Consider the following 14268-nt stretch of genomic DNA (forward strand, 5'->3'; position numbering starts at 1 on the left):
TTGAATAAACCCTAATAGAAGTATTCAATATTAAAAATAAATATTTTGTTTTATTAGAGCGCTTCGATGAGGTAAGCTATCTTCAATGGCTTAGAGAACATCTCTTTTTAATTTTTCTCATAGTAAAATGATTCTGGTTTTATGGTGAACAAAAGTACAACAAACTTCACTGTTTCGGTCGACATCTGAGGCAGCTTCGTGTTAAGTGGTTTGCATTATATAAAAACTATCACAATAATATTGCGATAGGGACTCTTGTTCAGTAGTGTTTTTTTTTTTTTTTTTTTTTTTTTTTTTAGAATAAAAAGGTTTATATGACTGGAAATTAAAAATTTCTTTTTTTTTCTACGAAATATCGTTTACTTCAATGCGAAAGGCTAAACGAAGCCCACCATACACCAGCTGTATTTGACGTTGCCATCACTTCCGTTTTAGCGCAATTTAATGGTCAGGAATATCACTTAAAAACAAGCACTCACAGTTAAAGTGAAATAGTTGGTGCGATAACAAATTATTTAAATAATTTTGAATAATATCACGATGTTTAAATTAAATTTTAAATTGTGTAAAAATAAAACAATATATTAAAATATGTGATATTTATTTGATATTATAATAATAAAATATTTTTAAATCTTATTCATTGATATCTTGAATGATGCAAAATATGCAAAGTATTGTATGTTGAAATAATAAGATGTGCCTATCATCTTATTATTCCAAGATGACTGGTTGAAAAGTTCTCCGGTTGTAGAGGTTAACACATTGTCACAAAAATATAGTTTACGACAATAGTTTAAAATGCTCATTAGTTTTATTAATCTAATCAAAGGTAATGGATGACCAAGGCAGTAGGGTTAGATACAGGTAGCATAACACTGACGTGAGTGCGGTAGTTGAAACAAACATGTTCGTTTCAAAAGATTTAAAAAGTGTTGTGGTTGCACTTACGTTAGACCATCTATTTTAATGCTTTGCCATCTAGTTTAATGAGTAATATCAAATTTAAGGTAGATGACGCGAGAGTGATATTTAATTAAACCTATTCCTGCAATTCTTGACTTTGCTAAACAAATTAATTTAAATAACTTTTTAAAATTCATTTAAAAAAGGTACAATTACAAAGTATAAATAAACACCGAAACCAAAATACAAAATTTAAATATTATATATAGATCCATTTAAAAATTATCGTGACATAACAGATAGTACTATAGGAATGTTGAGTTAACCTTTATTTCAACTTCCATTTAATGCAGCTTCTGAAATCTGACAGTGTCACAGACGTGAATTCTAGGATTTGGAGTCAACGTCCATTTGATGGGAAATAAAAAAGATGTCGATGAAGAATCTCATAACGAACTTATTATATCATTACACAACTCATTTTGCAGATCAGAGATAGCTAGAAAATGTTTTATACAAATGAAGTTGGTGTTCTCATTGTCTCAACGGCAGCAGAATTAAGTGCACTCATATGTTCCAAACACTATTATAAATCTCGGTGGATCAACTAAGTTTTCCACTCAGCTATGGTGGGAAGCGTTAATTTAATACGAATTCTGAGTTTTCACCCTTCGTTTATTGCAGCGCTTTAAATTTTAAAAAATCACAGACTCAGATTTCTCTGTTTTTCACACTTTTTTAAACGATGCAAGAAGTTCGTTATGAGCTGAACGCTGACAGCAGATTTAATGAGTCATGTCTCTGACAATTTCGGATATTCTGCTTTGTATTCTCGATGGAAGTGAGTAGGTTTTAATACAAAGGACATTTTTTATCCTTCTACATTTAATTTATTTCAAATTTAGGCCACATTGAAATAACTTACATATGGAAGAATAAAAATGTCTTTTGTATTGTAATTTTGGATTTCCAAAACTGTTTTAAGTAGGATATGAAGTGGAACTGGAGTCAACGTTTGTTTTGAATTAACCCTTCGTACAAAAAATGAAGTTATAGCGTACAAATAATTCCGTTAGCTAAACTACAGGTTTTAATAAATTTGTACCAATAATGCAAGCAATTATATAATGCGATTCATATTTAGTTGGTAAGGGACATATCGTATTAATCGCTAAATAGAAATATATGTTCAGAAATTATACACTTAATCATTTTAGTTATTATTTCGACCTCTATGAAAATGAAGCACCAGCGGCTTGGAAAATTTCATTTTTCCTGCACGCGTATGTCTGTCCGAACAATATCATGATAACAAAATGACTCATTGTCTTGAAATTGCACATGAAGTTTCTTTACTCTATTACAAACAGTGAGTTTGATGTGGGTGTCCGTCATCTATAGGGTTTCGCTGGACGTTACTGTAATGAGGCATACTCTGTGAAGTATTTGCAGTTTTGACAAGTGGCATGTTTGAGATGTAATTGCGATTGACTGGAGTCAATGTTTAAAGTTGCTGACAATATTTGACTTCTGCGGTCCTAGCGTTGTGGATCCCTTGGTAGCAGACAGCAAATTGTATTATTTTAATACTGCTATTAAATCTAACTTACTAAACAAACATTTTATCATGAAAGCGACATATAATGCATCTATAAATGTAGAAAAACTTTTGCTGTAAACTTTTCGATGAACCATTATTTCTACATTGACAGGAATTATTTCTATGGTTGTGATGGTCTGACCATGGAATTGGACTTAGCGTAATTGAAGCGTATTATTCAGTAGGGTGAGACAAATTCTCTTACGTCAAAAGAGGAATTCAATCTCATTTGCAGTCAATGTTGAAAATATATGTAACTAAAAATGAACTGTAGATAATACGGGTCTTAGTATATTAAATTATACACATTTGTGAACAAAATGTAATTTTTAAACCTCGTTTGACAAGCGAAATTGTCTGTACACATATTTTAAACATTAGATAAAAAGATTTGTTTATTTGATGTATTATATTTCGTTGTTATAAAGTATTGTTTAAGATTTAATTGTACATTTGTTTTATTTCTAATGTACTTGTAAGTTTTAAAATGGCTAACGCTTTTACAATTTTATAAACATTTAGGTACTTATATATGATATAATAATTACATACATATATTTTATACTGCGAACCTAGTGTATTATACCAACAAATAGGCATCAAAAAGACACATTAATACATGAGGTTGTACATTGACGTAATGAATTGATGTTATACACGCATAAATACGAAAGACTTGGAACGAAAAATATATAGAAGTTATATTTTATATGATTAAAATTATATATGTGTAAAAGATATCAAATATTGTAACCAAAGTCGTATGCATTTCAAAAATAAAAATGAATGGATAATTGGTGCAAAGCGTTAATATCGAGAACGACTAAACCAATTTGGCTGTCTTTTCCCGAAGTCTTCACGGAAGTATATGAGATCTTTTTACATGTCGATCGTTAAATTTTCTCGGAACACTTTTGAATTGAAAAACTAATGATAATATTTGTGTTTAAATAGCTAGCTTAAACTGACGGTAAATAGCTTTTATAACTTTTATGCTATAATTTATGTCTCAGCCGAATTTAACAAAAGATTTTGAAACATTTATTAACATTTCAATTTTATAAAATACTAGCTGTTTCGGATTGTTATGACAATTTTTTTTGAACATAGGAGCGAGCTTTCTTAGTGAAAGCATTTCTGATGTTATACGATGAAGCACTGCTAAGGTGGTACCATATGGAAACGTGCATATATATCAGATATCTACTATTTTGCAAGCGTGGTGGTGTATATTTCTCGTTGTTATGAATTAAATTTCTGACGCACAGTTCGGGTTTTAAGCTCAAAAGCATCGATAAAGAAAATATATAGATTTACGGGTGAGAAAATCCTATTTTGATCTAAAAGCAACCCCTACAGCCCTTAGAATCTAGGACAAAGTTTGGGTATTACCAGTGCTATCATTTAAGGCAGTTTAACTGTCTCCACAAAGAAAATATATATACGTAATTAAGTTACGGCTTTCTTTCTTACTTGATACTTAATAGTGTGTCCAGAAGATCTGAACTATGTTGGACATTTATAAATGCCTTTTCGGACATTGTTCTCAGCTTAGAGCAGTGGAATATGGTTTGATATATGGTTAAACCTTATTTAGCTTTACCAGATCGTTGCAATGCGTCTGAGGTGGCACTTAAGATACATCTGAGTGCCTTTATTTGCCTGACATAAATGTGGTTTAATTTTAATTTATTCTTACGCTATAATACTATAGAGTAGATAATGTGCGACTCTAGCCAGCAGTGGTAGGTAGAGGAATCACCATTAGGCCAAAGTATCTTAGCCCTCTGAGGCTGCGTAAAAAGAATGCCCTTTCCTGGCCTTGACTCCATCTTACACAACTGTAGTCTAAACACCAGTTAAACATCACTCCCCCTGTATAACATTAGTAAGTGTTGTGATGTTTTGAAAATTTTGAAAAGCGCTTTTTATTGGTTGAATAACAGAATTTTGTTTACTTTTTCACGATTAAATTTTAAGAAATTGTTTGTAACAAATTTAGTAATGTATTTTTGAAAATGCATTGGCTTCAAGCGATTCGAAACTAATATGTTTTTTATGAGTCTGGTATCATCAGAAAAACAGGTCGCTTTGTGGGATGACTTTTGCAATACCTTTTATGTAAAAGATAAAAAGCAGGTGCACCAAAACTGATCCCTGCACACCATTTGTTATTTACCTTTAATTTGGAAAATGAATCCTATTTTGAATTTTGAAACCTGTTTGATTTCAGTCATATAACGTCTGCAACACCAAGCAAATCAAGTGTACTAACCAATTTTAGCTAAGAAATTCAGTAGAGCTCTCCAGTATCAGTTTCATTGATATTGCCTTTTATAAAATCATTCAAAGCAAGTATGATGGATTTTTACTGCCTGAATCCATACTGCCGGCTACACAATGTATATCCCTCCAGGTACGCAGTCATCTTGCCACAGCGAAATTTCTCAATTAATCTATAAACAACAGGCAAAAGTGAGACTGAACAGTAATTACACACCTCAGATTCACATCGCCTTTTGAATAGTAGCTTGATCTTGGAAAATTTACAGTCATCTGGAAAGATACCGCTGTGCAATTAAGTATTTATTAAATGTACCAGATGATTTAGTATTTGATCCTGACAGAATGTAAGGTTTTTCATACTGGTCCCATCAGTGCCTGATGGTGTTTTTGGGGAGAGGCTGCTAAATAATCGGTATAAAACGTATTTGTCTATTGGGTAAACACGTTTCAGTCTTAAATGTATGTTTGGCCTATTTAAGGCTAAATGAGCGAATGAATTTCTGTCATAATTGAGGCAAGGACATTTTTATTTCGTTATATACATTTAAAAGTACATTTAATATCTCACTATTAGTTTTCGGAATAAGAACCAAATTGTCATTGCTTAAAGATTATTATTTTATCGGCTGAGTTTTTACAACATCTACACTAATTGACTACACTCCAGGCATATTTAAGGTTATTTTTAGCAGAAACATTTATTTTCAGTGCCACAGTTGGGTTCTCCTTGTTACCCTATTTTAGAAAATAAATAAATGTGTAGATTATCATAACTACGTTGATCTAAAACCGTCAAATACTGTTACTCTTAATTTACTTTCAGTATACGGTTGAAATTGAATTTTTATAAAATTAAAGAGAATATACATTCTCTTGCCCGACTAAATTCTTATCGTGGTCAATTTTTTTATGGTTTCACATTTGGGTTTGCGTTTTTCCAGATGAAATAAACATATCATTGTTAGACTCTATATTCCCCGTATGAGTATTGTAAAAAAAATCTACCTCTAGTCTACAATATTTCTCGTGGCATAATAAATTTTTTACCTCAATGAAGTAAATATACAAATACGTCAGAATAAAATTACTACTTAGTTGGAAAAGAATATGCTTTCTTTATTTAAGCCCTATTTCCTGCATAAATGGAATAGTCTAATATAGTAAAATAAATATTAAAATACAAAATAATCATAAATAATAAATTTTCAGTTATACAAGTATAATTTTTTAGACTGTATTCTGGTAGAGAATGGCTCGCTGAAGCATATTTGTGTCCATCCACTTTTTCCACTTTAAAGTGCATGAAAAATGCAACCAGTATCGTGTAACCTTATATGCACACACTCACACAGGTTTGTTTACTATAATAGGCTTTGTAATGGAATTTAAATAATATTTAAATGGTATAAGGTTTAAATTTCTCACATGCGATGAGTAGTAAACATTTGGTAGTAATTTTATAGTTGCGATCTCCAATGGACAACTTATCAAGAACTGTATATTAAATATTTTATAAAATTTAAATGTAATCAAATATCTCTGTCTCTTTAGAGAACTTCAGCTAAAATTGTACACTGATGTTTAGTACCAGATAACCACGGACTACGTCTCTTAAAAAGTGTAAAATGTTTGAATTTGCAATTTTCTACTATTTTGAGTCGCCTTTTCTGCTCTTGCCTTCATCGAAACATCCCCAGGACTTCAACGGATGTATTAAAAAGAGTTAGCCAAACTGTTCCAGCCATTTTTGAGATTCGCGCTTTTAATTACTCTATTTTAAAACTCATATTACCGAACAAAGTTGTGAATGTTTGTAAAGAAGCTACTCGAAACTGGTTGGATTGGTTCAAATTGTAATATGGCATTTTCAAACTGCAGGTAAAACTCAAGTATGGCACGGGAAAAGTCTTAGGTCGAAAGTAGATTACAAAAGGTGGTTTAATAAATTAACATATATTTCTTTACCGGCTTATGTTGATATGATGTATATGACTTATTGACAGGGGTAACAGGGCTAAATCAGCTGCATCCTAGGAAACGTAATTAATTCGATTCCGATTTTTTCTTTGCACGTATGCTTTAAACGTTGTATTTCAAAGCTTTTATTTAATAAACAGTTTTATCTTCATATGGAATAGTAAAAAATCTCATGTAATTTATTAAAACAGAAAAAAACAATAGCAGTACAGGTTCAGCAATATAAAAAGCAGGTAGCAAAAAACGAACATGTTATGTAGAATCTTTTGAACTTCAACAAAAAACTGTTTCTCATTCACTAAACTTGAATGAAACTGCAAACTCCGTTCCTTCTAATTATGTCATCTGCATTACTCAGCACCTACATCACCAGCAGCACATTGTTTGGATTACCGCAGTTTGGCGAAGTCAGCGCTTATAAATACACAATTCGTTGTTACTTTATATTTCGTTCCTGTTACTTCTCTCTCACTTCAAACCCTTCAAAATTCTCATCATTAATACATCAACATCGAATTCATTAAATATATAACATGCAACGTATAATAAAACAATAAAGGGTGAGGGGAAGAGATGACGCTGAGACAGTAAACAATCGCCATCAGTAAAATATAAAATATAGACTTCGTTAGTACACCTGGTAAAAAATTGACTACGAAATTAATTTTAAAGATTATTAATAGTACTTTGTCCCGAGTACACGTAAAATTTTAGTAAAAGCTAAAATTTTTTTAACTGTTTTCGAAATTATTTACAAGATATATCTGACCACAAAATAACTTTTGTAATACTCACAGGAAATGACTTTTAATCACAGAAAATATTACGTATATTATTTAATAACAAAAAAAAACAAAAAAACTTAATCTTTATTACTTACTGGATGTTAAAGCGGACTTTGCATACCTGTTCTAAAAGATGATCTTTGCCTTTTCAAAATATTAATGTAGAACATATTATGTAGAACAAGTCATGTTTAACTTATATTACTTTGCATGTTAATTAGCTTAGTTGCGCATTTTAAAGTGTGTTATAATTGACTCTACAGTGATTACGAAACTTGTAATAAGAAGTTCAACTTTTAAGCTAACTAAGCACTTTCAAGAGTATTAATGTAAATTAATTTTAAACGGTAATTAAGTAACAACATATTATTTAAAGATAAAATGAAATATTTTACTAAAACTTAAAAGTAGACTATAGTAGACAATAATTTTGTGGACCTAATAACCCAATATATGTACTGACAATTAATGTCATGGGATTTTTAAATATTGGAATGATTTTTATCATAAGATATCTGAACCGGTTAACCCAATATATTTTTAAAGATTTAATAAGTATTGATATAAGAAATATTTCAAGACTTCATTGTAAATAACAGGAAATGAATTCGATCATCTCTGGAAACATCGGGTTACCAGGCTTGAAATTCCTTGGCAAAAAATGTGTATTTTCTACACTATTTTTAAACACTAGAAAACTCAAACAAGATGAGATTGTAGCTGGCTTTAAAACGTGCCTATACTAAATTACCTGAATTATAAATTACATTCTATAAATAAAAAATAATGTATCGTAAATTTGACCATTAATTTTTTCTTCATTATTCTGTCAGGTTTCTGAAATAAATAGAATGATTTGTATATATTCTAATAAAGTAGGCCTTCAAGGCCAATCAATGTGGTACCTTAAAAAATTACGTAAAATAGAGTAAGTTAATGCAAACAATAAATTATAACGAACTTATAAATAAAATTTACACCATAGTCTGAAACAGTCCAAGTGGCCTTCGCTTACCGTGGTATTGTCCCGGACGCTAGGTAAAAATACCTCAGCTAATTCCTGTATGTTTTTACGACCTGTGCAGCTATTCTGCACAAATAAAATTTCGAAGCGTCTTGGTGACACAAATTTACTTATAACTCATACGGTATTCTAAAGTATATATATTTTCCTTCTGCAATACTTGCCCTCATAATACTAAGTGCTTAAAATTTGTAGAGTATTATTAAGGTAGGGGGCCCAAATATCGCCCATGTTCCTAATATCGCCCACTGCAGTAACTTCCTGGTTAGTGCTGCGATCTAGCCATAAAAGTTTGAACTACTAACTAGCCGTCAGCTGGAGTAATCTGTGAAAGTTTGGCAAGGTTAGCGTGTCTCAGTTTTATGTTGTGATTTTTCAAATATATTCGCCTAAGGTGAGTTAAAACCCATGTGAATTATTATTAGTATAAAATTAAGAGTTAAGGTAATTACAAAATGTTACTGATCCTATTCAAAAACTTCGGAAACAGCTTTGGTTTAAGTAATATTTTTATCCATTTTATTTTGCGTGTTTGGCTGCAGTGGCCGCCATGTTTGTTTGAGGAGTTTTTCCTAATATCGCCTACCGCAGTGTTCCTATTATCGCCCACTAGGCGATATTGGGAACACATTTTTTAAACATTCCGTTCTTTGTTTTTCAGATGGCGCATAGGAAAACATGGGATAAATTAAAGATGAATGAGGCAGTAATTTCAGTAAAAAATTAAGAAATGGGTTTGCTAAAAGCCTCTAAAATATTTATGGTGCCTAGATCGACACTAAAAGATTACGTAAAAAGAAGTGAAGACGAACTAGAAAAGCTTCTTTTAGTTAAATTGGGGCGAAAACCTGTCTTGCCGACTGAAATGGACGATGAGCTTGTAGAGTATTGTCTAAAAATGGAAAGGTCTTTTTATGGGCTCACAGCAAAAGACATCAAAAGAATGGCCTTCCAACTAGCTATACGAAACAATATTGCCCACCCTTTTTCGCAGGAAACAAAAAGTGCAGGAAGGAAATGGCTACGGCTGTTTTTAAACGCCATCCTGAGTTGTCATTACGGAAACCACAACCCTTGTCCTTGGCCAGAATAAAAGGATTTTCACCTGAAAATGTGAAAAAGTGTTATGATATTCTCAAGCCAGAACTAGAGCGCTTTAATTTCTCACCAACTCGGGTATTTAACGTCGACGAGACTGGTGTAACAAGTGTACAGCACAAGAGCATGCGAGTTATATCTTTAAAGGGGAAAAGAGAAGTTCATAAACTGTCATCTGCCGAAAGAGGTCGCCTCATAACCATTGTTGCTTGTATGTCAGCATCAGGAAACTTTTTTCCTCCAATGCTGGTGTTCCCACGTAAGAGAATGAAGCCTGAACTGATGGATGGAGCTCCTCCTGGCAGTATTGCTGCTTGTCATATTTCAGGTTGGATACAGACAGATTTGTTTACTAAATGGCTTACACATTTCATTTCTTACGTGAAACCAACTAAAGATGATCCAGTGGTGTTGATTCTTGATGGCCACACAACTCACACTCGCAATTTAGACTTGATCGATCTAGCTGGTGAAAATGGCGTCTAATTGGTGTGCCTCCCTCCTCATTCTTCAGACCACATGCAACCTCTGGATAAAACGTTTATGAAGAGCTTCAAGACTTACTACGCTCAGGAAATTGAGAACTAGCTGGTAAACCATCCATTTAGAGCCATTACGGTATTTCAAATAGGTGAGCTTGTTGGAAAAGAGTATGAAAAGTCTGCTACATTATCAATCGCCACAAAAGGGTTTGCAGCTACAGGGATTTTGCCATTTAATCCTAACATTTTCACCGATGAAGATTTCCTCCATCACCAACAAAACACTAAAATGGAAGAAGAAGTCCAAGAAATACAGACACCTCAAAAAAAATCGCCAAGCTCAATCACAGTTACCCCTACAGACATCAATCCTGTACCGTCTCTTTCTCTTCCAACAACATCGAATTCCAGGGCTGGATCAGCAGCTGTTGTCAGTGCTTCCCCATTTAAAAATGCACTACTTGGGTCTATAGACAGGACAACGAAAGGTAAACGGCAGTTGACTTATGACTCAAGCAAGTCTCAGGCAAAGAAGAAGAAGAGAAACAGAAAAAAAGGGATGCCGTCTCCTGACTCAACTGATGACGACGAAGACCCACCCTATGTGTCAACGGATGACAGTGACAGTAGTTATGGTGATGGTGATGATGCTCAATGTGGACTTTGTGATGGTTCTTACTCAAGTGACAAAAATGGTGAGACTTGGTTAAAATGTAAGAAATGTTTCCTATGGTTTCATGAACCTCGTGACAAAAGAAAGTCTAAAACACAAAAGTTTTATGTTTGTCAATATTGTAGCCAGTAAGTTTTAGCACAACAAATCAAATAATTTTGTACTACTATGATTAAAATACTTTTTCAAACAATTTTTAAATGTTTCTACTAATTTTCCAATACTATTCCATTATGCGATATTAGGAACACATGGTGAGCGATATTACGAACCCTTTTTTTAAGTTAAACATTTAAACTTGTCTTATATGTTTTTTTATGTGAAGCTGTGTTGTTTTAGAAAAATATAAGTTACGTTATAAGGTAATTGACTACCTACTTTACGTATTTCAACAATTATTTGAACAAAATGACCCATAATTAACCGTTAACTTAAATTTTCCCTTAAGTGGGCGATATTTGGGCCCCCTACCTTATATTAATTCTTTAAAGAAATGTTATGTTCAAGTAAAATAATAAATATTATTTGGAATTCAATCTTCTAAAATTAGCTTCATAATACCGTTTATGATGTTATCAGTTTGCCTTACGCGTTATTTGGTCAATTTACTCATACATTCAGAAACTTTTCGTGATTAAAAAAATAATAGCTTTTGATTAGTTAACTGTTACGTGAAAAAATACGATTAAGAATTGTATTTGCAAAAAAACAGAATACCTGGGAATATACGCGTGATTTATTAGTTGGCCAACGCCAAGCATTTATTTAATGTTTATGTTTTTCACGTAGTTATAAAGGATATTTGGCACAGTAACAGTATCTACCAGTAAATCACTCACTGTTTCGCCGGCCAATATCAGTTTCTAGACAGTGACAAGGTACCGGTTATTTGAATGCCAACCACACAGTGTTGTCTTTCTTTGTTATTGCTTAATAAATTTATTTAATTGATTCATACTTTTCCTCACTGAATAATTAAAAACATTAAAAACTTAAATTATACATCTAATGGTCCTTAGTAAGCGTTTAAATGTGTATTAATGATAAAAAAATAATATTAGTTTACAAAATAGGTGAAATAATAATTCAGTAGTTTTAATCGTCTATAAGTATTAAGAGCGTACGTAAACACACACACACACACACACACACACACACACACACACACACACACACACACACACACACACACACACACACAGAGACACATTTTAATATTATTTCAAGCTTCTTTATTAAAATGTTATTTAAAACTGAAACAGTTGTTTTTTTTCATTTATATTAAGGCCACTGTACTGGATTTAATTGCTTACTCCTGATCAACAAACAATAAATTAAAAAATTAGTTTTGATTATTTTATAAGCCTTATTTTATTTATTTACATGAAAGGTACGGATATACGATGTAAACTAACAAAGCGTAGTACAAATAATATTTTTATGTTACCATTATTGTATTTTTACTTCCTGATTGTGGTACTAAAGTTGCAAGACCTGGGAGTAGGTAGAAGCCTATTTAAGTAATCATATAGACCGGAGTATTTATTTCTCTCTAGAGTGTACGCATCGAAAGAAGGAACAGCTAAATGTCCTTAATTTTTTGTTGCTCTGTATTAAGACGTAACGTGTTTCCTATCAACGCTAATCTACTGGGAAGATTTATTTATTATTAATGAGGATTGTATCTCTTATTTTCTTTACGGGATTTACGGTTTTCCCATGTAACGAACATGAAGTACAATTAATAAAAATAAAATACTTAGTTAACCTGTAATACAACTAGTAAAAAAATTAAAGTAAAGATTAACTCTCCTGGAATAGTAATAATAGCAATTTTAACTGAGCATTTCATTACTTAGCAGTAAGCTTAAATGTTTTGGTTCACAAACTCGACTTGCTCAAATAGGAGATGTCTGGTTTCGTAAGACAATATGTGTTTCGCGGCGTTGTTAAGTTCTCGTGAAGTAAACTTTGTTCATCTTAACATCACGGGGTGACAACAACACTGCAATCCGTTTTGGTGCTCTATATTTAGCTAAAACCAAACTTACAATATTGATTCGTTTATATTCTGAATACATTTTATCAAAAATTTGGAAGAGTTATTTCAATACGTAATTACAATAAAAAGTAGAGAAATTAAGGGTTTTATTGGTTGTTGACTTATTGACTATTATTCGATATTGACTTATTGAAGTAGAAAAAAAATTGTATAAGTTATATAAGGTATTTCAGAGAATGATTCCTGCTATAACAATGTTAATATATGTATAGCAATATGTTATAGTAAGAGAATATACATTTATTTCTTTCCTTCGTATTAGACAAAATTTAAATATTTTATTAGCTGTTTTTACTCAAAACTTAGGAGTATTATTTAGGTTTATTTAAAAATTAATGCAATCATCTAATTATTAATAGCAATAAACATCCGTAATAATTAGTCCAAAAAGGAAAACTTAAACTCTCTTTGTTATTATTTCATAGTTGCATAAGTACGGTAGCTGTTCTTTGCTTCTTTTTTTTTGTGTCAGCCAAAGAGGGATGTTAAAGTTTTGATACAACTTGTTTTCCAAAAACATTCCTTTGCCGCTGACACAGTGCATGGTTTTAAAACGTACTGTTAGTAGTAGCGCACATGGTGGTAAATATAGATTTACTGAAAGTAACCTCAGTGCACAAAAAGAATCAGATACAGCCAACTTCAAAAATTTCCAAAAGCCCAGGACTTAAAAAAAAAGTACTTAATGGTAAAAATTGCATAAGAAAGACTCAAAATCATAAAAAAGTATTTTCAAGAAAATGTGTGGTAATGTACCCCAAAACAAATTTAACTATTTGCTCAGACAGCCAAGGGAAGGGCCTTGTTAATGAAATTGAAAGTATAACTGGAGGTAAGTTTAATGTTTTCGGCTATGTAAGAGCTAATGCAACTCTTGGTCAAGTCGTTGATTCGGCAATGACTCAAGAAAAATATCCAGTTGTAATCGTTGGTGGAAGTAATAACAGTCTTCAGGGTAACTGTTCCGAGATATACAAGGATTTGGAGTCTAAACTCAGTCAACTTAGTAAATCTAGGCCTGCCTTTATAACGACAATCCCAACCAGATACGACTACCCTCTTAAGCACCCAGTAAACATTCGACTGAGAGAAGTAAACAACTACATTGCTGAACTAGCTTACAGAGTAGAGAATGCACATTTGTTATGTCTGGATGACTTCAAGAGAATCCATTTCACAAGACAAGGTCTCCACCTCAACCAACAAGGAAAAGTGAAGTTGGCACATCTCATCATTCGTAAAATTTGTATCTGGCATGGTAAACTTAAAGTATACCAGGACTCTAGCCCAAAACGAACAGTTAAGAGCCCTTCAATCGAAGTTGTGGAAACAAATATGGAGTGTCTAATTGAAGAACACTACAAGGACCAGAGAG

This window comes from Homalodisca vitripennis, chromosome 8 (genome assembly GCF_021130785.1).
Source record: "Homalodisca vitripennis isolate AUS2020 chromosome 8, UT_GWSS_2.1, whole genome shotgun sequence".
Classification (NCBI taxonomy): Eukaryota; Metazoa; Arthropoda; class Insecta; order Hemiptera; family Cicadellidae; genus Homalodisca; species Homalodisca vitripennis.